The sequence below is a fragment of the Anser brachyrhynchus genome (assembly GCF_964034855.1).
Source record: "Anser brachyrhynchus genome assembly, chromosome: 4".
NCBI lineage: Eukaryota > Metazoa > Chordata > Aves > Anseriformes > Anatidae > Anser > Anser brachyrhynchus.
Genome location: NC_137698.1, coordinates 33,703,959 through 33,728,992, shown reverse-complemented (window position 1 = coordinate 33,728,992; position 25,034 = coordinate 33,703,959). Strand labels below are relative to the sequence as shown.

General features: G+C 40.0%; 1 long non-coding RNA gene across 1 annotated transcript in view; it reads right to left on the bottom strand.

Moving 5' to 3' along the window:
• Window positions 1-296: 296 nt before the first annotated feature.
• The window catches only part of LOC308194064, a 30,866-nt gene continuing 6,128 nt past the window's right edge, over window positions 297-25,034 (bottom strand). Inside the window, exons 3-6 of the long non-coding RNA XR_013950222.1 lie at window positions 24,048-24,287; window positions 15,657-15,793; window positions 8,547-8,712; window positions 297-6,428 (exon numbers count right to left, since the gene is read on the bottom strand). This is a non-coding gene — a long non-coding RNA (uncharacterized lncRNA). The remainder of the gene's footprint in view (window positions 6,429-8,546; window positions 8,713-15,656; window positions 15,794-24,047; window positions 24,288-25,034) is intronic.

The following is a 25,034-nucleotide window of genomic DNA, read 5'->3' as shown; positions in this document are numbered from 1 at the left end:
GGGAAATCTGTCAGCAATAGTTGCTGTTTCCATTGCCTTTAGCACATTCATCAAAGGGATAACAAACAGATACTTTTTTGAATTTTAATGGAAAATTGTAGTGCAGTCATGTGGCTTTAAAATTCAAAGGTCTATAAATAATGAATTATTTCCGTGATGGTTACTGTTTCCCTATCTCTAGGAAAAAAATAGCATCTATATGTTGTAGTTTGTTGCTAACAGCATACTTTAATATTTATGAACTGCCAGTATTCTATAAACATAGAAATTTGGTCGTTGTCACTGTAATGGTTTGTTATTTATATGCTTCTAAATTTTACAGAAGCAGAATACTATCAGTATATTAAATTTGAACAACGGCAAACATCCTCTTTGACTGTCACATTGAAGCAGTCATTCGAAAGGTGTGGAAGTGAGCCTTGGAGAGGGGTCAGTGGGATGGTGTCCGTGTGCGAGAGCTCAGCTGTCAGCCGGGACATGTTGAAGGAGCAAGGCTTCCTGCTCCCATTTGAGTTCTTGCTTCAGAATAAAGAGAGTCATTGTGGCGATGGTGAGATTACTTGCTCAGGAGATGGATCTTGCTGCACTTGTGTTGCCCTGTTTTCTAAGAGGAGTTAATGTGATTTGAATGGAAAGGTTGGACGTGGTGCTTAGGGACATGGTTTATTGGGTGACATAGATAGTAGGGTGATAGTTGGACCAGATGATCTTGGAGGGCTTTTCCAATCTTAGTGATTCTAGGTTTCTAATGTTACGTATACTGCTGGCATTTTGAGAAGCCTTTTAGACTGGCATTTTGAGAAGTCTCTTTAGAAGGGCACGTTATGAAAAGGTTTTGATTCACTTTCTCTCTTGTTCAGTTTGTTTGGATACTGCAACTCTAATACATTGAGGCATTTATGATTTTCTAAACCACTCTAAAACATTTTAAATCTAAGAAAGTTGCAGGCACATGCATTTGTTCTCAATTTTCAGTTCACCTCTGAGACTTAAGATTTATTTGATTCAGCAAAATGACACCTCAGCGGTGTATGGTGAACCTTCCACGTTTGTTGAGAGAGTATTTTAGCTGTCTCAAGGCGTTTTTGCTATACCCTGTTGAATTAGTAAAGGACTTGTGGAAGTTCTTCGTTGTTTGACAGCGGTAGCTGTATGTGTGTTGCTGCATGCCCTTTTTGGAACTTGGCTGAGTCATAATAAATATATATGCTCCCTACGTGAACATCATTTTACTCCACAAGTGTCCAGCTTAATGTTTTAATCATTTTTGCCTGTGGACAAATAGCTAAATAATTGACTCTGTTCTTTTTGTAAATGAAGAAAGATGTAGTGTCACTTCTAATGTGCAGAATGTTGACATGCACTGTCTGCTTTGTTACTGAATCTCTTTCCTCCCTTCCTCTCCACCTTTCTAAATATATCTCTTCTCTGCCACTTAAAAGGGTGTTTTTACAAAATGTGAATTATTTGATAAGAGCTTCTGAGTTATGTTCTGCAGGGCCTGATTTTCAGGTGTCTGGCATGGGGAATGGAAACCAGAATGTAGAAGGAGGTGCTTAAGTCACCTTAAACAGGGAGCAGGGAGGAACAAGGCCTCTGAAAGGCAAAGCGAGGGAACTCAAATGCTGCCTAAGGAGCCATCTAGAGCAAAGTACAGAAACCACTGTGGTGGCTCCCATCTTTGTCTTAATCCCCACTCTTCTCTAGAGCCTAGCTGCCTGCCAGCAGCTCCAAGAAAGATATTACTCTAGTTTGTAGATAAGAGCAAAATATTTTATGAATAGGTGCCTGTCAGTCACTTGGTTTTATTTTACTCCAAAGAGTTGAGAAGGCCTGACATCTTTTGATTTTTATTTTATTTAATTTTTTTTTTTTTTTAACAGGAATTGAAAATCTGCACATAGGTACCTGGCTGTATTTTTAGATAACTAAAAAGCTTTGTATTTCAAAAAAATGAGCATTTCTATATAGAGAGATAAATAAAGGTTCACAAGGTCTGAAAGACAGATATTTAAAAAAGAAAGCCACTTGAAGCTGACAAGACAATAGGTTTGATTTTCATTTTTGCTCTATTTACATGTTTAGCAAAAATACATTTACCTTAAAAATCTCTAAAGACCATTTCATATCATGCAGTTTTATTCTCTTGGACTGAAATGTTTATTTCCTTCTATTTTCTCTATAGTTGCATGACCTTTATCTGTTCTGTAAATTAGTTTTCATACTAGTTTACAATGCATTCGAATATGAATAATTTGAATTATGATGTGCAGACTCCACTCCAGTGTACATGGATATTCTGTGGTTCATGCCAAAATTTCATTTCCAAGGCTTTGGCCATCAAGACACAATGGCTGGCTCTATTGTGGATCTTGCAGAGCTCAGATTTTTAAATATTTTTTAAATGTTGGTTCCCATACATGTTCAATGATCCTTTTTCCAAATACTGCTCCACACTAGAGGCAGAAAAAGTAACCAAGAGTGGGACGGGAGGAAAAAAATCAGACAAATACAGAGCTTTGCCAGAAGAAATATATATGCAATGAAAATCTGGATCATCACAGGCTGAACCAGTGCGACTGCATTTGTGTGAAGCATAATGTTGCTGTGTGGTCTGTACTTAGTACTTGATTTTGGTGCAGTTCTGCCCTTTATTTATATGCAAGCTCCTACTCAAATGTTGGTATCTCATCCACAGTTCTCAGCGCGTTCAGTCTGAAAGTGACATTCAGCAGCTTTCAGAAATTTTGCATGAGTTTCAACGAGTCAAAGGCAGAGACAATAGTTGTTCACATGCTGAATACAGTCATTCTTGTGATGCATTTCCAAAAAAGAAGGCTTGGTGAATGACAAGCATTCAGTGCACTCTGGGAGACAATTTCTACGAGAGGTGCTAAAGCAGAGTGAGAGGCAAGGGTAGGTGGTTTGGTATTATTAGCAGTAAACACTGCAATTAGCTTTAGTGGTATTCACTACTAGAATTATATTTTCTCCTCCCCTAGCATAGAATCCCTGTCAGGTTTCTGCACTGCTTTGCTGGGGTCCACTGTTGGTCATGGCTTTGGTACAGACTATTAACCGAGTGGTTCTTAATCCTTTTGTTGAGCAGCAGTGACTATAATGCTTTCAAATGAAGGTGACTTTCCTGTATGAGGATGAAGAATTGTCCACATGTCGTTATGTGATCTCCTGTACTTTGTACTTGGCTCTGTATAAAGAAATTAGCTCTGGCTGAAATTGCACTCTGTATTTTTCATTAGAGTAAAAATGGTGAAATGAGATATTTCACACAAGTGTCTGGATGCTGATGGATCATTATTTTTTCACTTCAACAGATATTTTAAGTATCAGGATCTTAGACATGAGGTGCAGTCCCTGGGGTCTCGTCAGGGCTGGTAGTTCTCCTGCATCCACTCTCCTCTGTGGACTGGGGCTGTATCTCTTACGAATAGCAGCCAGGCTGGGGATTCCCACAAACACCCCCAAAGGGATGACGAGCAGGAAGATGCTGTGTTAGTTTATGGGACATGTATTCACATAGGAAGGAATAGAGTTTTTCCTTGTAATCTAAATGCATCTTTTTAATAAAATCTTTCCAGTGAATGCAACTCTCAAACTGTCTTTCAGAGTTAATTACGATATTTTATTCTTAAATACTTCATATATAAATCTCTTGGTCTCTCTTAAAACAAAGCCTGAAACAAAATATTTTTCCCCTTTTTTTTTTCTTAGGGAAAAAAAGTCAATTACAACTAATTTCCCTTCTCACTAATCATGTTTTCTGACAGCAAAATATTCAGCTGGATAAATTCTAATCAGTCTAGCAATGTAGTCTCAGTATCCCAGGCTGTAATAGAGAGTTCCCAAACTGAAGTCTCTAAAGACACAGATGTTCCAGTCGTATTTCTTTCCTTTTGTAATCCAAATGTTCAGTAGAAATTAGTTTTAGTCTTTATTATTATTATTATTATTTCCCTGTGATCAGCTGTTTTCTTTATGATCATATTTTACCTAGCCATATACAAAGAGAGAGATTCGTACATCAGCTTTTAAACACCTGCAGCCTATGAACCTGAGTTTTGCCAGGCTCCAAATATAAGCAGGCAGACAGACGTTTACATTATTTCACTCAGGGTTTTTGTTTTTTGGTAACAGGAGCACATTTCAGGGTTGCAGCATTCTTATTAATTTCGGTAGCCTACTATTGAACAGCCATTCAAGCCATTTTCATGCAAAAGTTGCAGAAGAGTAGAGAAAGGAAAAAGCAGAAGTTGCTGTTGAGAGGAAAACCAGACACCAAACTTCCTGGATCTTAAAGGGAATGAATCCAAACTTTTCAGAAATTCTGTTTTGTAATGGCAGTAAGGGCTTCTGTATCAATCCTTTTTAAAGCTGGATGGGGACAGACTGCACCATCAGCTTTGCCAGAGGCCCTTAACTAGCCTTGATCTTTATTTGCCAGAGGCTCTTAACTCTCCTTGATCTTTATTTGACAGATAAATGGCTCGTACCTTGGTTCTTAATGCTTTGTTTCAAACTTTGAGAGAAGGTGGGAAAGTACAGCATGCTCTCTACTTTGCCTAACATACTTAGGAGATAGCTTTGATCTGATGAAAATACATAGTGTCAAACAAATCTCTGGAGGACCTTAATAAAGAGAGCTGACATGATTGTGTGCATTATCCTAAATTTCAGAGCTCCAATAAAAAAGGGCTGTGTAACGACAGCATGCCATGCTGTCAGCTGGGCTGAGCCCGGCCTCCCTGGAGTGGCAACACTCTGGACCTGTGAGAAATCGCTCCTCCGTGCTTGCTTCGGCACCTGCAAGGTGCCTGAATTTTGGCTGGGTCTAATCAGCTGACTTTTTCTCTGATTTGCATCAGCGCATAGTTAGAGGTACTGGTCAGTCAGTGTATCTGCTTGGATGCTAGCACCAGAGATGGGCGATTTTTAGTTGTTGTTTTTGTTTTCCTAGGCTTGTTCTTAGGTGTCTTTCCCTACTTTAGCTTCTGCTTGGAAAGGTGCAACCAGCACGCCTCTGACACTCACTCAGCTCTCTGTACGTGTAACCTGTTCTGGTGTCTGTGAGTGTTTGTGCTTTAAAGGGCAACTAAATATTATGGCTCACTTTCCACACTTAGGTCTTTTAAAATATGGAAATTCCTTTCAGCTCAGCTTGATGGATCTGACAGTGTCTTGCTGAGAAGGCTAGAGCTGGCTGTGAGGCTTCCACAAGGAACAATGACTTCTTTGAGTTTACTGGTACTGTAGTTTTGCAGGTTTGTTGTTACTCTGCTTTGTGTAGCTGGAACAGAGTTTAAATATTAGGCACAGAAACAATGCTGTCTAGCTGGTGGTTTGTTTTCTGCCAGCTACTGTTTTTTTTCTTTTTTTTTTTTCCTTGTTGTGTTGATCTTTTATGTGATCATTTTCTTAAAGGCCTAGCTCCTTCTGAAAGCTGCTGCTGATGATTTTGTAAAAATATTATTTTTACACTTGAAAAACACAGGGGAAGAGAAAAGAGGGAAGAAAAAGAAAATTTCTAACAATGTCTGCAGAGAAAAGCAAGGCTTACCAAATGCGAAAGCTTAAGTCCTCCTCTTTGGAGGAAGCAAGTCTGAGTCACGGCTGACATTATTTAGTAGAACATCTATCAATGCTAGTAAAAAGCTGCAGCATTTGCTTTGAGTGGGAGACAATTTTCTTCCTTTCAGTCTGTACCAAGAAATAAATTCTAAAAACTTGTTAAAATTGTATTTGGTTGAAAATACAGATTTAATAACTATTTTTTACCGTGTTAGACATTGCACTGCTGTAATGCACAAGCAATTGGTGCCTGAGAAAAGATGATGCCTTACTTAAAGGTGTTGTCAAGAAACCTTTTCACTGTGTAAGAAATAGCATCTATTTCTGTTAAGTCAGTTTGTTGTAAAAAATGGGATGAATAAGTTTTGTTTTAATTGTGGTTTACCAGTACAGGAGTATTGTATTTTAGGGATTTGTGTATTTTTAATGCTACCTTAAGGAGTCCTATAAAGGGAGCTTTTGCTGATGTAGTGGTAGAGCATGAAAATGCCTGGGAGTGTTTGTGCATCTTGTACCATGGTAAAAGAGAGGCTCCTCTTCTGAATGCATTGCAGTCCATTGTGGATCAGGAGGACTGAGATGCGTAAGATTCAGACTGAAATCCTCTCAGGACTTGATAGGAGCATCTCACTCGCCTCCCTTTACACATCCTTGAGTGATTATCCTTTGCATTTTAAGTCTTGCTCTGATGGCATTTCCTACTCTGAGCAATGTTACTATTATTTCTGTTTGGAAGAGACAGACCTTTGTGTTTCCCTAGTAAAAAGGGGCCATGGAACTTCTGGATCTGAAGACCAAGGATTTCCTTTTCAAGTAAGCACTCCTGCAGGTGGTATCTAGCACTGAAAGAGGAAAAAAACAAAGGTCCATGAAGCATGTTCAATGCATACTAACAGCTGCTCATAGATGAGTGGTCACAGGTTTGCTGTGATTTATGGCAGAAGTTGCACGGAGCCTGGATGCATCTGGGGACTTTTCCCCACACATTTGGAAAGAGATTTCTGGACTTGCTTGTGCAAAGTGAATTAAACTTCTATTTTATTTTATTTTGCCTACAATTAGAACATATTTATCAGATAATTAAACACTTCTTAGAGAGAGAGGTGTTAAGGGAAAGCCTTTTGCATTCTCTCAGTATTTCCTGGCAGATTCCAGTGGCAAGGCCTTCTGTTCATCATAAGTTACAATAGAGTCATCTGCAACTTCAGGAACAAATTTATGGCCATTTATGCCTCTCTATCTGATATGCTCCATTATACAGTGGAAAATATAAAAGCATTTAAGAACTCTTTGGGGATTTTATTCTGCTGCACCAATTTATGTTTTGTGAGTGTTTGGTTTTGTACACTATGTAGCTATTTGAAATATTTGAATAAGAAACCTAGTCTGATTTTGTTTTTTCTGAGAAGATGCTTAGCCTCTGGTTTGATCATGTAACCAAACCTCTCTCTCTCTCTCTCTCTCTCTCTCTCTCTAATTTTTAAATGTATATAAATATATATTAAAAAGTATTGCTCAATGGGAATGTTACATTTGAGATGAAAATTAAATCTCTAGGAATATTCTTGAAATTCTGAGAACTGGTTTTCTCCTCTAAAGTCTGTTCACCTTTTCTCTGTAAAATTGGAAGTGTCAAACCTTTGAAAATCAGATCTTAAAGATCTCTAGGTGTGATATAAATAGAAACGTCTGAAAAGCCTTTGATTAATAGAGAAAACAGATTTCAGTTGGAATTTAGGTGTACATCTTGTACATCACTTAGACTTTGGCCTTTCGTATTGCTGTGCTAATACAAAGCCGTTGGTAATAACTATATTAATGCAAAAGCAGGCAAGGAGAGCTTCCTAGTTAAGATTATTTCATCCTTCAAATGGAGTAAATTCAATTACTTTAATCAGAAGTTATCAATAATGAATTGATGCAAATTTGCCATTGCTGACTTCATGCTAATCCACACCAAAAATAAATGAAGAAAAAAAAGTTTGAGAATAAATGACCCAGCAAGTATAATTGCTGCAAAGAAGGCTAGTGGTACCCTGGGCTGCATTAAGCAAAGTATTGCCAGCAGGCACAGGGAGGTGACACTTCCCCTCTGCTCAGCACTGGTGAGGACACACCTGGACTCCCTAGTTTTGGACTCCCCAGTATAAGAGAGGCATGGACATACTGGAGGAGGTCCAGCAAAGGGCCAACAAGACAAATGAGGGACTGGAGCATCTCTCCTATGAGAAAAGGCTGGCAGAGCTGGGACTGTTCAGCCAGGAGAAGAGGAGGCTCAGGGGGGCTCTCCTTCATGTGTACCCATACCTGAAGGGAGGGTGCAGAGAGGACAGAGCCAGACTCTTCTCAGTGGTGCCCAGGGACAGGGCAAGAGGCACTGGGCGCACACTGTTACACAGGAGGTTCCCTCTGAACAACAGAAAGCACACCTGTGCGGGTGATGGAGCACTGGCACAGGCTGCCCAGAGAGGCTGTGGGGTCTCCTCCTTGGAGATCTTCAGAAGCCGCTTGGATGTGTCCTGAGCACCCTGCTCTGGGTGGCCCTGCTGGAGCAGGGGTTGGAGCAGGTGGACACAGAGGGCCCTGCCCACATCAGCCATTTTGTGATTCTGTGATTCTGACATAGTTGCAGACTAAGCAAAGAGTCACTAAACAGTTCAATCTTATGTCCAAGCATCACTAGTCCAAACCTTTTTACTCTAAAGAAGGAGGTTTCAAGTCTACTGAGAATACATATTTTTTTGTTTGGTTGTCTTTTTGTCTTACAGATCTTGAATCTTAGCTTTTCATACCCTCTACAAGCTGACATACACTGACACTGCACTAGAAGGAGCCACATACTGCCCCTTCCCCCCCTCGGTGCATAACAAAATATTTGTGTGGCTATGCAATGGATGAGATCTGGGAGCTGATCAGGGTTTAAAACTAACCTAGCAAATATCCTCACATGTTTACATTACCTCAGAAGAGCTCCTGAATCCTGCTCACTGCATGAGCCAGAAGACGAGAGGGAGCAGTACAGGGAGGGATGCAAAAGACAGGGGCAGTCCGATGCTGATAGTGTTAACTTAGGCACTTCAAAACTGACATGAGCCCAAAGTGCACAGCGAACTGGAAATTACCTTCCTGGAAGGAAATGGAAGAATTATAGTTATCTGAAATCATGAGGGGTCTAGAATCAGTGAAGTTCAAATCATTCAGGCTAAAGGTTTTCTCCAGCCAAGAAAGCTGAAAAGGTCGCATGGGAGAGCAAGTTGAGTTTTAAAAGCCTGCTTTTTGTGAATCCCAGATGTTTTGAATGTTACAGTCACATTTAGATCAGTCCCTGGGTTTTTCTGAGTGCTTATCCTAGTAGAAAATGTTTCCTTTTGAGATGGAGTTGGTGTCAATATTTTGAGAACTGTGCTGTTGTCTGTGACAGGCCTGCTGCTAAGCATATAATTGGCAAACCATTTCCTTTCTCTCATCATAAGTAGCTCTCTTTTTATGGAATGGAGTTAACAATATCCTTTTTATAAGCTTTCTGAAATTGCCTGTATAACAAAGCTTATAAGTTTTCTGTAGAAGGTTTCATGTGCAGAGAATTATAAAAGGCCTAGTGTACACAGAGGAGTTTACTTCTCTTGGACAGTATATTTGCCTAAAATACGGTTGGAGTTGTAGCAGCACGGTGAATTTGAACTGGATTTGTCAAATTTTGCAAATATTTTCCGTAAGAGAGGAAAACGTTGAGGAGTTTCCATGCTAATGTTAGGTAGAGTGCTCTGAGTACTCCCTCACTGATGCTGGAGAAGAGATGCCAGTTGCTTGTGACTGTGGAAGTAAGTCAGAGGCAGGTATGGTGGAAGCAGGAGTTTTACTGGCCTGTGCAGTTGTGGAGATCGTGTACCCAGATCATTTCTGACTGCATGATTTTAATACCTTCTATATTCATTTATCTATCTTTTTCCCCCTCACAACTTCTTTCCCTTTAACAGTCTCATCTGCTCCAAAATAAACACTTGGTCTTTCCAAGTGGCTCTCATTTTGTTAGCTTCATGCCTTATTTGAGCTATCATCGCTCAGGTAACCTCTACCATAATCAACAGTGCCATGAAGCTAATCCCTCTGTTCTGTTATTGTGTAATGTTTCTCATTTCTGCCATTTCTCATGTTGCTCTCATGTTAGTGTATCCTTGGGTCAGCGTTAAATTCTGCATGCGTGTTATTTTCTCTTTGCTTATGAGTAAGCTTTGGTAAATTTTGGTAAATTTTTATGTTGCTAACTTGTTCTTTTAGCTGTGAGTCAGAGTAGGCATACCTCACCAGCTTGAGCAGACAGGCTTTGGAGAAAGTCCCCAGTGACAATGCTGCCCTTTGTGTATCTGGCAGGTATAACATGGAGCGAGAAAAGAAGATCAGTTCTGCCTTGAGAGAGTTTGTACTTGTATCTCTTCCTGCTGCGGAAGATGCCCTATCCCCAGGCAGTAAGGTATTTGGAGCCAGTGGAGGCACCTGTGTTGTTCTTCACAGATATAAGCACTCAGTGGAACCCCGCTGGAGTCTAGAAGAATGAAATAAGTAGATAACTGCTTTATGTATTTTTCCACACTCTGTGAAAGGGAAAATCTGTTATACGCACAGTCCTAGGTGTTTACTGCCAGCAGTAATTTTCTACTGCTGGAATGATTCTCCCTACAAAAGAGAAAATTCCAGGGGGCCAGATACCAGGAGCTGCAAGTTACAAAAATGCAAAGCAGCTGGAATGTGTCCAAGAATCTGGACCTAACGTATTTGGTGGTTACGTAGTATTTGGTAATTCATAAATTCAAAACTGCTGGGATTTGAAAATGGAGACAGCAAAGACATTTGAAACTCAACAGTGTGCATTTCAGAACAGTGCAGAAGTGACAAAAAACTGTGCAAAGAAATGCACATGGATGAACATGCTTTTACCTTCATCTTTTGAGTGATAAAAAGTGTGTCAACAAAGCTGTGAATCAATCTCTGTGTAGTTCTGGTTTATTACATGTATCTGAAGATAATCACTTCCAGCATAGGTGTAAGGTGAATTTAGACTCTCTCATTAATCCAAATTATTTTTATTCGTAGAAGCATATCTTTAACGTAGAAATAGGGAAATGCGGATATCAGTCTCACAATGCCTCTGGCTCAGGAATTACATATGTCAAAATTGGCACAGTTGGAATTATTCACCTACCCCACTCTGTAGGCATCTGTAGTCAGTATTAAGAAGGAGGAGGCTGTTCCAGAGGGCAGTTTAGTGCTCTCTCAGGTGTTTGGGATTATTCCCTAAACTCTTAACTAGCTAAGCCCTTGAGGGTGAATACTTTCCAAAAGACCCCTTTCTCCCTTTTGCTCTTTCCACTGTAAGATGCGATTGTTAATGTAGTTTGTTTTGGTCTTATTTTCTTATCTCTGCCAATACACTGAAAGGTAATTTCTGTCCAGAATTTCTCTGCAGGAAAATCCAGAGGTAATCTGAGCAATGCATCTTTGCAACTGTGGAATCTAGAGGATAAGTGGTGGTTTTCATTGGTTTTTAAATGTTCTTCCTCAGGGTGAATTTCTCAGGAAGTAGGCACAGACTTCCATGCCTCATGTGATTGTAAATGTATTCCATGCCCTCTGTCCCTTCTTCTGGATCAGGGTTGTGTCTGTATTTGGTACCTCGAGTACTACTTCTCCATAAAGCCCAGGGAAAAGGAAATGTAAGAGCAGTCATGGCCACAAATTAAAGCAGTAGCTTCAATTATTTTAAATGACGTGTGTGTGTGTAAATACAACAAAAAGGATGACAAAACAACAACAATAATAATAATAAACCAACCGACCAAAAACCCCACAACTTTTCCCCAAGTCCTAACTAAGCAAATTGATTATTTAAGTGTAATTAATTGACATATTGGAAAGTTTGGAGTGCTAGATACTATCCCACTGTAGGCTTAGACTATTAACTTAGTTGGAATTTGGGTAAGCTATCAGTGGCTCAGTTCTACTCTTGCAGCATTTCCATTATAAGGGTGTCTTTGCCACATGTTTTTAGCTCAAGTTCCTCGCTCAAGTAGACCCTGCTGCAATGCCACACAGGCATTTTCTGCTGCAATTGGTGGTTGTTCTTGCAATAGAAGTGCTACAGGAATGAAAGCTATGGTTATTGCTGTTGTCGGGCCTTTCAGCCACTACAGAACTTTGGAGGATTTAATGTCTCACTAAATGTTTCACTTTTTTTTTTTTTAAAGAAAGCAAAAAACCCATATCCTTTAAAACCAGGAGAGTAAAGAAGTGCATTTTGGAGGCTGCTGCTCCTTGTACTGCTCAAGGGTCCTAACCGTGTCATTAGAGGCAGGAAGAGAAATCTTTCTTTTCTACCTTCCTCCATCTATCTGTCTCTTAGATCATAAAGATTTGAGTCTGATGAAGAGAGTGACTGACTCAAGACTCTCTCCCCTTTCGAAGCCTTTTAAAGAGAGATGTGTGAAGGGAAAAGCTACGTGATACTTGTGTGGAATTTTGTATGGCTGAAATAGTAATTTCTTGAAAAGTGACACTTCATTTTCTTGGTGGAACCAACCTTCCTGCATCCTTTTCCTGATTCTCTGCCCCGAACTGATTTCCACTGCATGCAAGTTAGTTGTCACTTTTGAGGCCTTCAGGGCTATGCACTTCGCTACCTACTCTGTGTCATTCCGTCTTGAGGCATCCTTTGGCTAGTGCTGCTAGTCTCTGATTGCACTTGTTTATTTCTACACAAGTCCCTTTTGCCCAAGTTGTCTCTGATGCTTGGAATATGCTTCCTATAATTATCCGCAAAGTTACCTCCTCATCACACTTCAAATCCTGTCTTAGGTTCGCTGTCAGGATGTTTACCAAAAAACAGTAACATTTTCTTAGTGAACTGAGACCACTGCTTATTATACCAATCATTCACTTCTCTTACTGATCTTTGAACTCCCCTGATCATCTGCTTCTCGTCTTGTCTTGTTCTTCCTAAACAAGGAAGTTCTGTACAATATGTGGCACATTTGGTTCTTTGTCCATTAACAGAATTTTATAACAGTATGAGAATACAACAGACTAAAAACAGTCCAAATTTTTACAATATTCCTTGCTTTGGATTGCATGCCAAATCCATGCCTCCTTCTGGGGAAAGTGCCACGCTGTATGGTTAGTTTGTTAAGGATGGGACATCACATCTATCATTTGTAGAGTAATAAAAGTTTGGATTTAATAGCTGTTGCATTCACAGTCACTTTGTGGATGACACTGTTGGTGGTGTAACTTTATATGTCTATTTTTGATTTTCTTGCCACTTCTAATTTGAATACATGTATTGCCAATTCTCTCTATTGATGAATTCTGACCTGTTGTTCAACCCTGCTTTTACAAATTAGGACTCAAAATATGTCATTGTTTTTAAAAATCAATATACTTTCACAGCTAAGACTTTTTTCTTCTGTATAGGACTATGTTAGTTTAGAATTAGGTAACTATGTTTGAAACCATAGAAAATAGAGTTTTACTAATGAAACTGTTTTGCTGACTTTGCATGACAAGATTGGCTTGAGATACAAAGTAAGCACCAAATTCATATTTCTCTGTTGCTGACCTCAACATAGATAATATCCATATAGCTCCTTTAAAAAGTGAGATACATTGAATTCTTGAAATAATTCTGAAAGATCACAGACTATAGCTGATGCATAATAAAAACAAATAAGGTGGAAAAAAGATTCTGTAGCAGTGCTATCTTCTTCCGTTGCTAAGGCTTGTTCTTGTTTTTGGTATGATTATGAGGGAGAATTGATAGCAATCTGTCTGAAGCGTCTCAGAATGGGCTTTTGCCTCTGCCTGTAATGCACACCTTTCAGCACAGTGCTTGATGGTTTTGAGCTTGTGAGGACTTGAAAAATGACATATCATGGCATGTGATAGAACATCACAAATCTTTGGTCTCAGCTACGTTAATTTGCTTAGGATAACTGATGCAAATTGCCTAACAGTGTGAGGGTGCTACTATTTTATTACACTTCTAATAAATTAGTGTGTACGCTTTCCTCAGAATTTAGCTGAAATTTAGATGTGAATTAAAGACATCTTATTTCTGAATGAGAGAGTCCATACAGTAGTTTATCATAAAAGGGGGGGGGGGGGGGGGGAGGGCAAAAAGAAAGCTACAGACTAGTTTGCATTCACTTCTTTAGTTAATTCTTATTAATTTTCTGCAAATTCTGCCTCCCCGCATAATGCAAATTCTACTTTTAATTTCTGCATCCCTAAGTGGAGGGCCATTAAGAACTGTTCCTAAAGAATGTGATTGGAGATGTAGGTGGTCAACTAAATACTCAGCAAGTAAATGAAGAATGTTTCATTTCTCACACTCCTGAAATTAATATGTTTTGATTCTTGCATTTCCCTTCAAGTTTCATGTTTGCCATGGTAGTATGTAGCCACTTTAACTTCTTGTGCCAAAGTCTTATACTCATGGTAAAGAAGTGCGAAGTAATGTATGGCTAACTTGCTGAAGACTGCCTTTTAAACCTCTCCGTCTTAGAAACAGCCATGGGAAAATTCCTGAGCACAGGAATTCCAGCTAACTGACATACCAGGACCAGTAATTTTGTCTTTAGGCACTAGTAAACAGGATATATGATACGATTCTATGCTACAGTATCCTTAGCTATTTAGCCAAAACATCCATCAATGCAGCATTCGATGTTTGGATAATCTTTCATCAGCTTACAAATGAATAGGACAGCTAAATATATGGTGAAGTGAAAGATCAATTACATCAGATTAATTCAATTTCCACGTATTACTAAACAGTATAATAAATGAATTCTTTGTGTTTATTTGTCACCATAAAAAATGTCCAAGGAAAATACCATTATTTCAATGGTTATTTTTAAATTTGATAAAACTCTTCCTTGCTTAGATTACAACAAAGAAAAAGAAATGTTTCTACTTCTAGACCACGTCACCTGAAATATAAGGACTCCAACTTCCCATTAGTTAAAGTTTATTAACAACTTCAGAAATAGTTAATGGATGTGGTCAAATGAAGTGATTATTACAGTGCTGGGATGGCAGGGTTTGGCACATGTCGGATGCTGATTGACGTGATCATGTGTTTGTGTAGTGCAGCAAATTCTTCAGGTGCAGAGTTCATTCAGTGGTAGGGTAACTGAGTCCCAGCGATATTCAGAGAGCCTCCAGAAGTAAAGAAGCCATAAAATTTGCATGGTTGCTCAGTAGCACTTTTTCTGGTGTGTGTTTGGTATCCTGTCTCCTGGCTTTCATTGCCAGGGGGAAAGAAAAAAAAAAAAAAAAGCATGGCATAGATTTCCCTCTGTGTTGCACGTGATCAGCTGAATATTTACCAAGCTCACCAGGATTGCCAGCGAAATGTAGCCAGGTTTCCAGGTGACAGCAAGCCCTACTTCAGGCCCGTTATTATTATGATTAATGTGCCTTTACTTCCAAATCTTAGGCTGAATGTGTAGGTCTGGCAGTAAGTAAAAGACGTTTAGTATACCTTGAGATATAACGGAGGTAGAAACTCATGAAAATATAGCCAGAATGGGGCTGTATTTTATTTTGTATTACGTGCCAGCAGAGGCATTTTTCTGCAGTCCCTGATGGTGTGCTGTGCAGCTGGTGCTCAACACCTGCAGCCTCCTGGGACGGACTGAGGAGCTGCCCACTAGATGCAGCTCCCTGGACTGGACTGTTTAAATCTTGGCCTGTAAATAGCTGAGATTTCCCAGGATACCGTTGTGTAATTTCCTACTTTTTCCATGATAGATATTGTATCATCTGGCAGAGAGCTTATGTGCTGTGTGGTACAGAAAGGAGCAAATTAGTGGGAAAAGCTTGAAGGGGTATGCCACAAGGAATGCCTGTGTTAAGTGACTCAGTCAAGTTCTGCAGTAGAATCGATAATCTCTTACAATTTTCTTAGGGATTCCCGTGTGCGTTTTTAGTCCGGAGTTTAGCAGCACTGCAGGCTGATGTAACTGGAAGGAGTTTTAGAGAGAAGCACAGATGAAGACAGTGTGATGCAGACCCACCTGCAGCTAACCTTTTACAAGTTTGTCCCTACCAATTCCACTTCCTGCTAGGCCAGGAGGAGAGAATGCATCGCGTCTTAGCTCTGGCTGAGATTTGGAAGCGCTCCTTCGGTTGTGTTTTGGAGGAACCCATATGTCTGCATAAAAACAATTTGAAGGGAAAAATTATAAGGTTAAACCCGGTACTAAAAGTACAGTGAAGAGTGGTCGAAGTTAAGAGAGATCAAACTCACCTTAATGATTGGAAAATACATGTTGAGATTGTGGATAATTGGACAGTAGCAGAGTTTATCTAATGCCATGCTATGGCAAGATCAGCTCGGTTCTATGAAAATATTACAAAATGGGAAGTATTATGCTTATGAGGTTTGAGTCTCTGAGTTTTGACTCAGAGGTTGTATTAGATAATCCAAAAGATCCCTTCTTTAGGTTAGTTGTCTCTTCGATAAAGCAGTAGCAGCATCAGTATTCTTATATCTTAATTTAAATGAAATTTCTGTACAGGGCCACATCTTAAAATCTTGTTAGTAGATCCAGTCTTGGTGAGGTATTTTACAAGAGAATATGACAAAATACCTATTTTTAAAGTATAAATATCTCTTTGTTTAGTAACGAAGTGGCTAAGTTCAATCGGAAGGCACTCAGTATTAAATTATCACTTATTATCACAATTATTATCACTGCTTGAATTACATTCTGTCTAAAAAAAATACCTAACCACCCAACTATTTGCTTTGCCTGTGCTTGGAGAACGGTGAAACACTGTAAAGGTATGGCTTGTGCCAGTGAATAATGAAAGCGTGTTACAGAAGCACCCTGCCTTCTTTCCCCCAGCATAGCACTAATAACTTTTTAGCACTGCTTGATAAGAGTGGAGTGGATTTGATACACATCAGCTAATGTTGCTTTTCATCTCTTTTACATCCTGTTGGATCTAAGGTTTCCTTGTAATCAAATAAATTTAGCGGAAAAGAGAGTAACTTGCATTAGGAGAGATTTAATTTTGTCATCCTCAAAGAGAGAAAGCCAAGGGGTAATATTTAACAGTATCTCCTGAATTTAAGAAGTGTTTGCGTTTTAAAAATGAAGGTACACTAGCCCAGAACAACTCATAACTGTAAGCAGAGATAGTAAGTGGTGCACGTCACTATGAAAACTCTAGGCATTTTCTTCTAGCAGTGTAATGGCTTACTGCTCTTACTGAAACCAGTGACACAAAAATGTTACTCATTTGGAAATTGAGCAGGGCCAGGGTTTACAAAGAAAAATATTTAAGTAATATTTAAGTGCCTTTTTTTCCCGTCGTACTTTTAAAGAGTCATTTTTTGAATCATTTTCTTACATCAAAGAAATACAAATTTCAATACAAAATGTTGTAGTTTGAAAACTGGCTTTGTTATAAAACTCATTCTATTTTACATTCGCTATAAATACTAGAACCTTTTGGAGCAATTTGTCTAGTTTCAGCTATTCATTATATATTTTTGTCCCATCTTCTTGGCCTCTGAATTGTGAAGGATAGCTGCTAACATCTTTATACACCCAAATGAAAATGTACATGTTATTATTTTATATTAGAGAAGAGAAAAGCCAAGGCTGAAATCCCTAGTGTGTCCAAAATGAGGTAATCTTGGAAAGGTGTGTGTCAGACATTAAGTAACCCCATCGAAAGGAGAGGTCTGCAATTCACTGACTCCTATGTTGACATTACCACAAAGCTAGCTATATAAGAAGAGGAGACTGATTTTAATTTAAAATTAAAAAAAGAAGTACAGGAACACTGGGAGGAAGGATAGAATCACATTTTCTTTTGGTTTCAGAAAATATTTCTACAGTATCTGAGTGAATTGTGCAGGACCGTGGCACTCACTGTTACACAGTTTCAGTATTGTGCTTATCATGTTGAAAATCAGATTATCAGATAGTAGTTGAGTGTGGTGCATGGTATTGTAGTAGGTACTTCTGGCAGGCATTACCATCCTGAATTCTTGAAACTACTGACTCTGGCCCTGTTTAATACACTGGTGTCTAATTATGCAGTAATGTTCTCACTTTTATAATGTCTCTCAGAATGAATCATGAGTGAAGAAACTTAAAGGCTGTATGCTTTGCATGGAGTTGGAGCAGTGACATGTGGCTGTAAATAAACAAAGGTGTTCGATTGCTTCTGTTCAAGATAACTAGCTCTTTTTTAGTGCTCCTTTATTTCTAAAAAACAGCTTAAGACCTTTAGACAAGGAGAACAACAAAACACAACCCACCTAGAATCAAGCTGGGTGCTGGAGTGCGCACGTGCACACACACATACACACTTGCCTGGTGGAGCTTCTTGAAACAAAGTGGCCATGAAATATTTTCCAGGCTATGAGCCTTCCTTGGCATTAAAAGTTTAACATACTGAAAATGAAAAGCTCAGCCCTACACAGATTGAGAGATGATTGTTTGCTGGGGCTGATTATAATAATCCTCTTCCATAATAAATGCCAGTGTCAGTATTCTCATCCCACCTACCTTTTAGTTTTGAGTCATGATGAATTTTCCCATCTTGTTTTTCTGTACTGGGTGACAGATTTGGGGGCAGATTTAATTAGACTTGCACAGGCTGTTTGAACTGTTCTAAAATGTCTGGTGGTTAATGTTCTGATACCTTTTGATATTTTAACTGGTGACAAGGGTCACAGGTTGGATTAATATCCAAAGATTTTAATACCCATTCTTTTTAAGGGTTGCTCTGCACATAACCTTTGACTCTCTTAGCACTCTCTTCATTCTCATTATCTCTCTTCAATAAATTCTGCTCTTTCTTATTATTGGACTTTTTTCTTATTCACACCCTTCAGGGAACAGAGGGAAGGCATGGATTTATTTATTTTTTGTGAAGAAAAAGGGGAGCCCTTCTCCTTTTCCTTACCTTTTACAGAGGTTACAAATGTAAACCTTCCAGGGAAGGAAAATACCATGAAAAAAATCTCCTCTGTTCAAGAGGAGATCACTAATAAGATCTGAATGTTAGTTTGTTTGTTTGTTTTTGGCATCCTTCTAATGTATTATGTCTCAGGTATAAGACAGGATGTTGTACCACAAAATACTGGGTGAATCTTAAGGTTTTTTCTAAGCATAAGTTTAACCCTGGTTACAGTACTGATACAAACATACAAATTAGTCATAAAGGTTGTTAGTACACTGGAGCTGATGGCCAGAAAAAAAAATTGGTAGAAGATTGTGTAGTCTGTGCAGTCAGAAATGAGGCTCCAAGAAAACTGCTTTACTAATTCTCATGCTATGAAACTCTGAGTATCTCTAATAGTGAAAACAGGAGGGAAATGTAAGGGATACTTGGGCAACAGGCAAGCAATGCTCCATTTAATAGGGGTATGCTGTTTTCTTCTACTAGGGAAAACATCTCATAACTGTGTTTCCAAAAAAATAAAAAAAATGGTAACCATATATTTTAATGTAGGCATTGTCTTAGTAGCACTCTGCAACTGTCATCATTGAGCTATAGAAGAAAATGAAATATCTATCACAAAGGTATTAGAAGGTAAATGAGGTGTAAGACCTGGACAGACCACAGCTACAAAGACAGTCTGTGCTGCTCGGTAAGTTGTCCTTGCTCCTTTCCCATGCTGATGACATGCACTGTCCCTTTGTCTCCCACCACAGTCTTTCTCACTTTGGTTCCCCTTCTCCCTCTCCCCATGATGTTTCTCTTCTATACTTCTACCCGCCTTTCCTGAATAGAGTTGGTACCCACCAGTGAGTCAGTGTAATATAATCTTGTTTCTTTTATTATTTCCTTCCCTTCTGTTGTACTGACATGCCTAAAGCTTTGGCGACGACTCAGTTAAATATTATGGAACAAGCAGACTGTTTTTCTTAGAATATTTTCTGAGAGACCTATGAATGAAAATAAAGTTAACCTGTGTGTCTGCCTCTTTTCTATTGATTGTTTCGCAATGTCTTTTATGATGTAGCTTTTAAAGAATGTGTAAGCTTGCTATCAAGCCTCTTACAATTATCTGTGCAGCTTTTATCTGCACCAGCAGACCTGATCAGCTGGACCTGATACTTTCAAACATGAAAGAACTGATCGGGGGTGTGAAAGTTGGGGGCTGCCTTGGCTGTAGTGACCATCAGGTGGAGTTCAGTATCCTAAGAAGGAGCGGGGCAAAAAGCAGAAGCACAACCCTGGATTTCAGGAGAGCAAACTTAAGCCACTTCAGAGATTTGCTTGGAAGAATCCCTTGGGATATGACTGTGGAGGGAAGAGGAGTCGGTTGATATTGATCACCTCCTTCAAGCTCAAGAAAGCTTGTCCTGAGAAGCAGAAAAACAAGCAGAAGTGACAGAAGGTCTGCATGGATGAGCAAGAAAATCCTAACTGAACTCAAGCATATAAAAAAGGTAGCGTGCAAGGGGTAGAAGCAAGGACAGATGACTCGGGAGGAGTATATAGTTGCTATTTGTGCTGAGATAGCCTTAGGAAAGCTAAGGCCGACCCAGGGTTGCATCTGGCAAGGGAAGTGAAGAGCAACAATAAAGGGTTCAAGTACATAAGCAGCAGAAGGAAGACTAGGAAAAATGTGGGCCCAGTGCTGAATGGGACAGGAGACCTTGTGCCATGTTACAGGCAAAAGGCTGAGGTACTTGATGCCTTCTTTGGCTCAGTCTTTGCTAGTAGCGCTAGCCTTCAGTAATTCCAGGTCCCTGAGACATCAGCAGGGAAGTCTAGAACAAGGAAGACTTACTCGTGTTGGAGGAGGACCAGGTTAGGGAACGTTTCAGCAAACCCAGCACCTGTGACCTGGGGCCTGATGGGTTGTGCTCATGAGTGCGGAGGGAGCTGACTGTCACTGCAAGGCCACTCGCTGTTATCTTAGGAAGGTCATAGTGACTGGGAGAGGTTCCTCAGGGCTGAAAGACAGCAAATGTTGCTCCTACCTTCCTGAAGGGCAAGAAAGAAGATTCAGGGAACTACAGGCTGGTCAGCCTCACCTCAGTTCCTGGAAAGGTGATGGAACAACTAATCCTGGAAACCATTTCCAAATACGTGAAGAACAAGATGACTGGGAGTAGTCAGCAAGGATTTCTGGTGGGGAGATCATGCCTCGCTGACCTGATAGCTTTCTGCAGTGAGATGACTAGCTTGGTTGACAAGGGGAGAGAGAGCAGTGGTAGTTGTTTCCCATGACTTTAGTAAGGCTTTTGACACAGTGTCTCCTAACAAAATCACAGGCAAGCTGACAAAGTGCAGCTTATATAAATGGACCTGAAAGCTGGTTGAACAGCCAGGCCCAGAGGACTGCAATCAGCAGCACAAAGCTCAGTTTGAGGCAGGTCAATAGCTCTGTACTCCAGGAGTCGATACTGGGGCCAGTGCTATTTGACATCTTTGTTGGTGACCCAGATGATGGGACAGAGTGCACCCTTTGCAAGTTCACAGCTGATGCCAAACCAGGAGGAGTGGTTGATATACTAGATGGCTGTGCTGCCATTCAGATGAACTTCAGAAGGATGCAGAAATGGGCTGAGAGAGGAATCACATGAAATTCAGTAAAGGGAAATGCCAAGTCCTACATTTGGGAAGGAATAACCCCAGATATCAGTACGTGCTGGGGTCCGACTGGCTGGAAAGCAGCTCTGCAGAGAAGGACCTTTGAGTACTGATAGACGGCAGGCTGACTGTGAGCCAGGAATTTGTCCTTGCTACAAAGGTCAATGGCATCCTGGGCTGCAAGAGGAAGAGCATTGCCAGCAGGTGGTCCTTCCTCTGCATAGTACTGGTGAGGCCACTCCTGGAGTACTCTGTCCAGTTCTGCACTTTGAGCCCACGAAAATATGGATTTACTGGAGTGAATCCAGCAAAGAGCCATGAAGATGATGAATGGACCAGTGCATCTCTCCTGTGAGGAGAGCCTAAGAAAGCTGGAGCTCTCTAGCCTGGAGAAGAGAAGGCTTGGGGAGATTTTATCAACATATATAAATAACTGATGCGAGGGAATGCAGGCAAGGGGGCTGGACTCTTCTGAGGATAAGTGGCAATCAGCACAAGAAAATACCTTTCTATTGTACAGGTGCTCAACACTGGAAGAGGTTGCCCAGAGAGGCTGGGGAGTCTCCAGCCTTGTTGATATTCAAAACTCAGCTGGCCCCTTTCCTGAGCAACCTGCTCTCACCGACCCGCTTGGGTGGTGGGGTTGGACCAGGTGATCTCAAGAGGTCCCTTCTAGCCTAAACTATTCTGTGCTTCTGTGAACACATACAAGCAATAATTAGCCTGAGCTCTGGGAGAGAATTTTTGGGTTAGAATGACATAGAGGCTTATGGCACAATAGGTCAAAACATACCTTTGAACAACCAGTTTTTTCTCTCTTTCACTCTTTATACAGTCAATTTAACAGTCGGTCTTATTTCTTTTATCCTCATCCCGTATGTCTTTGCTGCATTCTGATTTTTGTGCCAGGAGGAAAAAAAAAGAAGTATGAAAAATTGTGCTAGAACTGAACTCCTGCAGTTTAAGAAGGGAAAAAAGTGAATGGGGAAGGAAGAAGGTCTGGCACATCTGTTCCCAAGAGCTTTTACTCACCTTGAGCAGAGCTAATAAATATGACAAGCATTAAAGTATTATTCATCTTTTGGTTTTAATGTAAGGTTAAATGTATCTAAATGCAAATGTTTTTATCCAAAGACTTTTATGTTTTGGGATAATTCACTGAACTGTGAATTACAGAAGGTTTTAAGACTCTGGATCTTAGGCAAAATGCAGAAAATCTTCTAATACCTTTCACAGAGTTTTTAATCTGTATATCTTGAATCATTTTGTTAAGTATCATCTTTTTGTAAAGACTGGGGAAAACAGAAACAAATTCACAGAAGTTGCCCGGATTCCAAGGATACATGAATGGTAGAGCCAAAACCAGAAAACTGATTTCCTAACTCCATAGTGGCTTATTCCATTTGATGAAAAGGTTTTCCTGTACTTTATCATACCTTTTTTTCTGAAGTGAACTTGAATTCTCTCTGCCCTCACATACTAAACTCTCAGAGCTAATATTTCTCATAGGATTCGGTATCTCTAATGTAAAAGACATTTCTGTTTCTGTGCTTCCAGTTGAGGACCAACCACCGTTCTGCTAACACGATTTAGAGGTGAATGTTCCTAGGAGTCCTTCTGCCGTAAGAAAGTAGAAGAAAGTTATGTCAGTCAGTGCTGGAGCTGGGATAATGATGAATTTTTAATCTACTTGACAATTTCGGGATCAATCTCACTTACTGGGGGGTTTAAGTGAGACTTTTACTGAGTTGTTTTACTTATCCTTTGGCCAATTTTTAATATTTTGAGGTCTTCCTTAATAAAGCTGAAGAAAAATTCAAAATAAGTCAATCATAATAATAATAAAGAATGCATTTAGCAAATGTTATTAGAAACACTTGGGATTTTATGGTTTTTAAGGTGTTTTTCCCCCCTAAGCAATTTGATGAAATTGAGATTAAATTGAAAAATGCCTCAGTGTTCCTAAATATCACCTTGTTTGTGCGTATGTGTTTGTTTGTTTTTTGTTATTGTAGTTTTCCCCTTCTCTCTCTCTCCCAAGCTTGTGAAAAAATAAATTCACGCAATTCTACTTAACTTCCTGGCATGTTTCCTGGTGGACTGGGTACTCAGAGAGGGTGCCAGTCCTGCTGCATTGCCTACTCACTTGTTGTAGATTTTGACTTCTGCAGAGTGACTGTGACACCAAGAAGAAGCCCTGTTAGTTTATCTACGGAGGTGGAAAGAATCAGCGACTTTTTTTCATTCCCTTTTTGCCTTTTGGAACAGGATGTGCTTGGCTTCTGCCTTGCCCCTTTTGTGGTTGACTTCTTTCTACCACCTGTCTTTTTCTTTGAAGAACAAGAGCGTTGATGCCTGTGCTGTGAGAGTTATATACTACAAACACAATACCTTTCTGTGGAGAGGCAAGTGTCAGTAGCAGTTGCATTGTTTTTCTACCGAGTGAAGAAACTTGCAGGGCTTGTGACTCTCATGTTCGGGAGTCCTGTTTAGAGCAGGCTGGCAGGTTTCCCCTTTCTCTCTTCAGGTTATGTCAACCTCCTGTTCCTTTTGCAGAAGATGGGAACAGTATTGATTTACTGATCCAAGTGTCTGGGTGTGATTTATGACAACAAACATACTGCACTGTGTTCAAGATGGTTTTTGATATCATAGGCAAGACAAAAATAAGAGGAACCTGTGCAGGGGTAGAGCAATTTCATTGAATACTCCTGTATTCATTCAAAATCTGCTCCTTGCACTAATTCAGAACTCGAAGAGTGCAAACAAATATGAAAATGCAGCTTAATATCAGAATGCCACCTTTATTAAAAAATACAGAAAAGGAAGTTCTATACCTTTTCCTGCTCGATTCCTCATTGGTGTGGTTTTGTATGGTACAGCTGGTTGTAGTCCCACTTTTGCTTCCACCTGGACAGTGTGTTCCCAGCCTTTTCCCTTCTTTGGCACGTGTCTGATCAAACAGTGCAGAATACCATTCCTTAAAGCTTTTTCTTTTTCGCCATATTTCAGCTCAGATCATGAAAGGCTTGTGCTGACTGCAAGGGTGGGGGCAGAATGGAGTCTGAAACAGGTAGCTGAAGATGGAGGGGAGAGAAGGAAATATTTCATCCTTTGCTTTCTGGGAGTAATCCCATTTTATTCTATGTAGTGTATGTAGCACCATACTGCCTGAGAGCCCAATTCTTTTTCAGGGAAAGCTACACTGATGTTAAAGAGTGGTAACATATTACTGTTGTAGTACAAGATTGAGGCCTACAGAGCCTGATTCTGGGAACCACACATCATTATTTAATATGGAGTTGGGGAGCGTGGGACCTTTTTGTGTTTGATATACATGAACAATTTCTCTCTAACTGACTTAAAGATGAAATGATGGTCAAGGAACTGTCTTGCACATTACAGAAAATAACTTTTTAGCACAGAAACGGGGATGGGAGGAATAAAACTGGCTTTAGCTCATCTGTCTGCAGAATCATAGGATGGATTAGGTTGGAAGGGACTTCTGGAGTTCATCTGATCCAATGATCAGGCAGGGCCACCCCCAGGTTGCCCAGGACCATGTCCAGGTGACTTCTGAATTTCTCCAGTGAGAGAAACTCCACCACCTCTCTGAGCAGCCTGTGCTCCATCACCCATGCAGCACAGATGTGCTTCCTGATGTTCAGAGAGACCCTCCTGTGTAACAGTGTGTGACCAGTGCCTCTTGTCCTGTCCCTGGGCACCACTGAAAAGAACCTGGCTCTGTTCTCTTTGCTCCCTCCCTTTACGTATTTACAAAAATTGACAAGATCCACCCCCCAAGCCTTCTCTTCTGGCTGAAC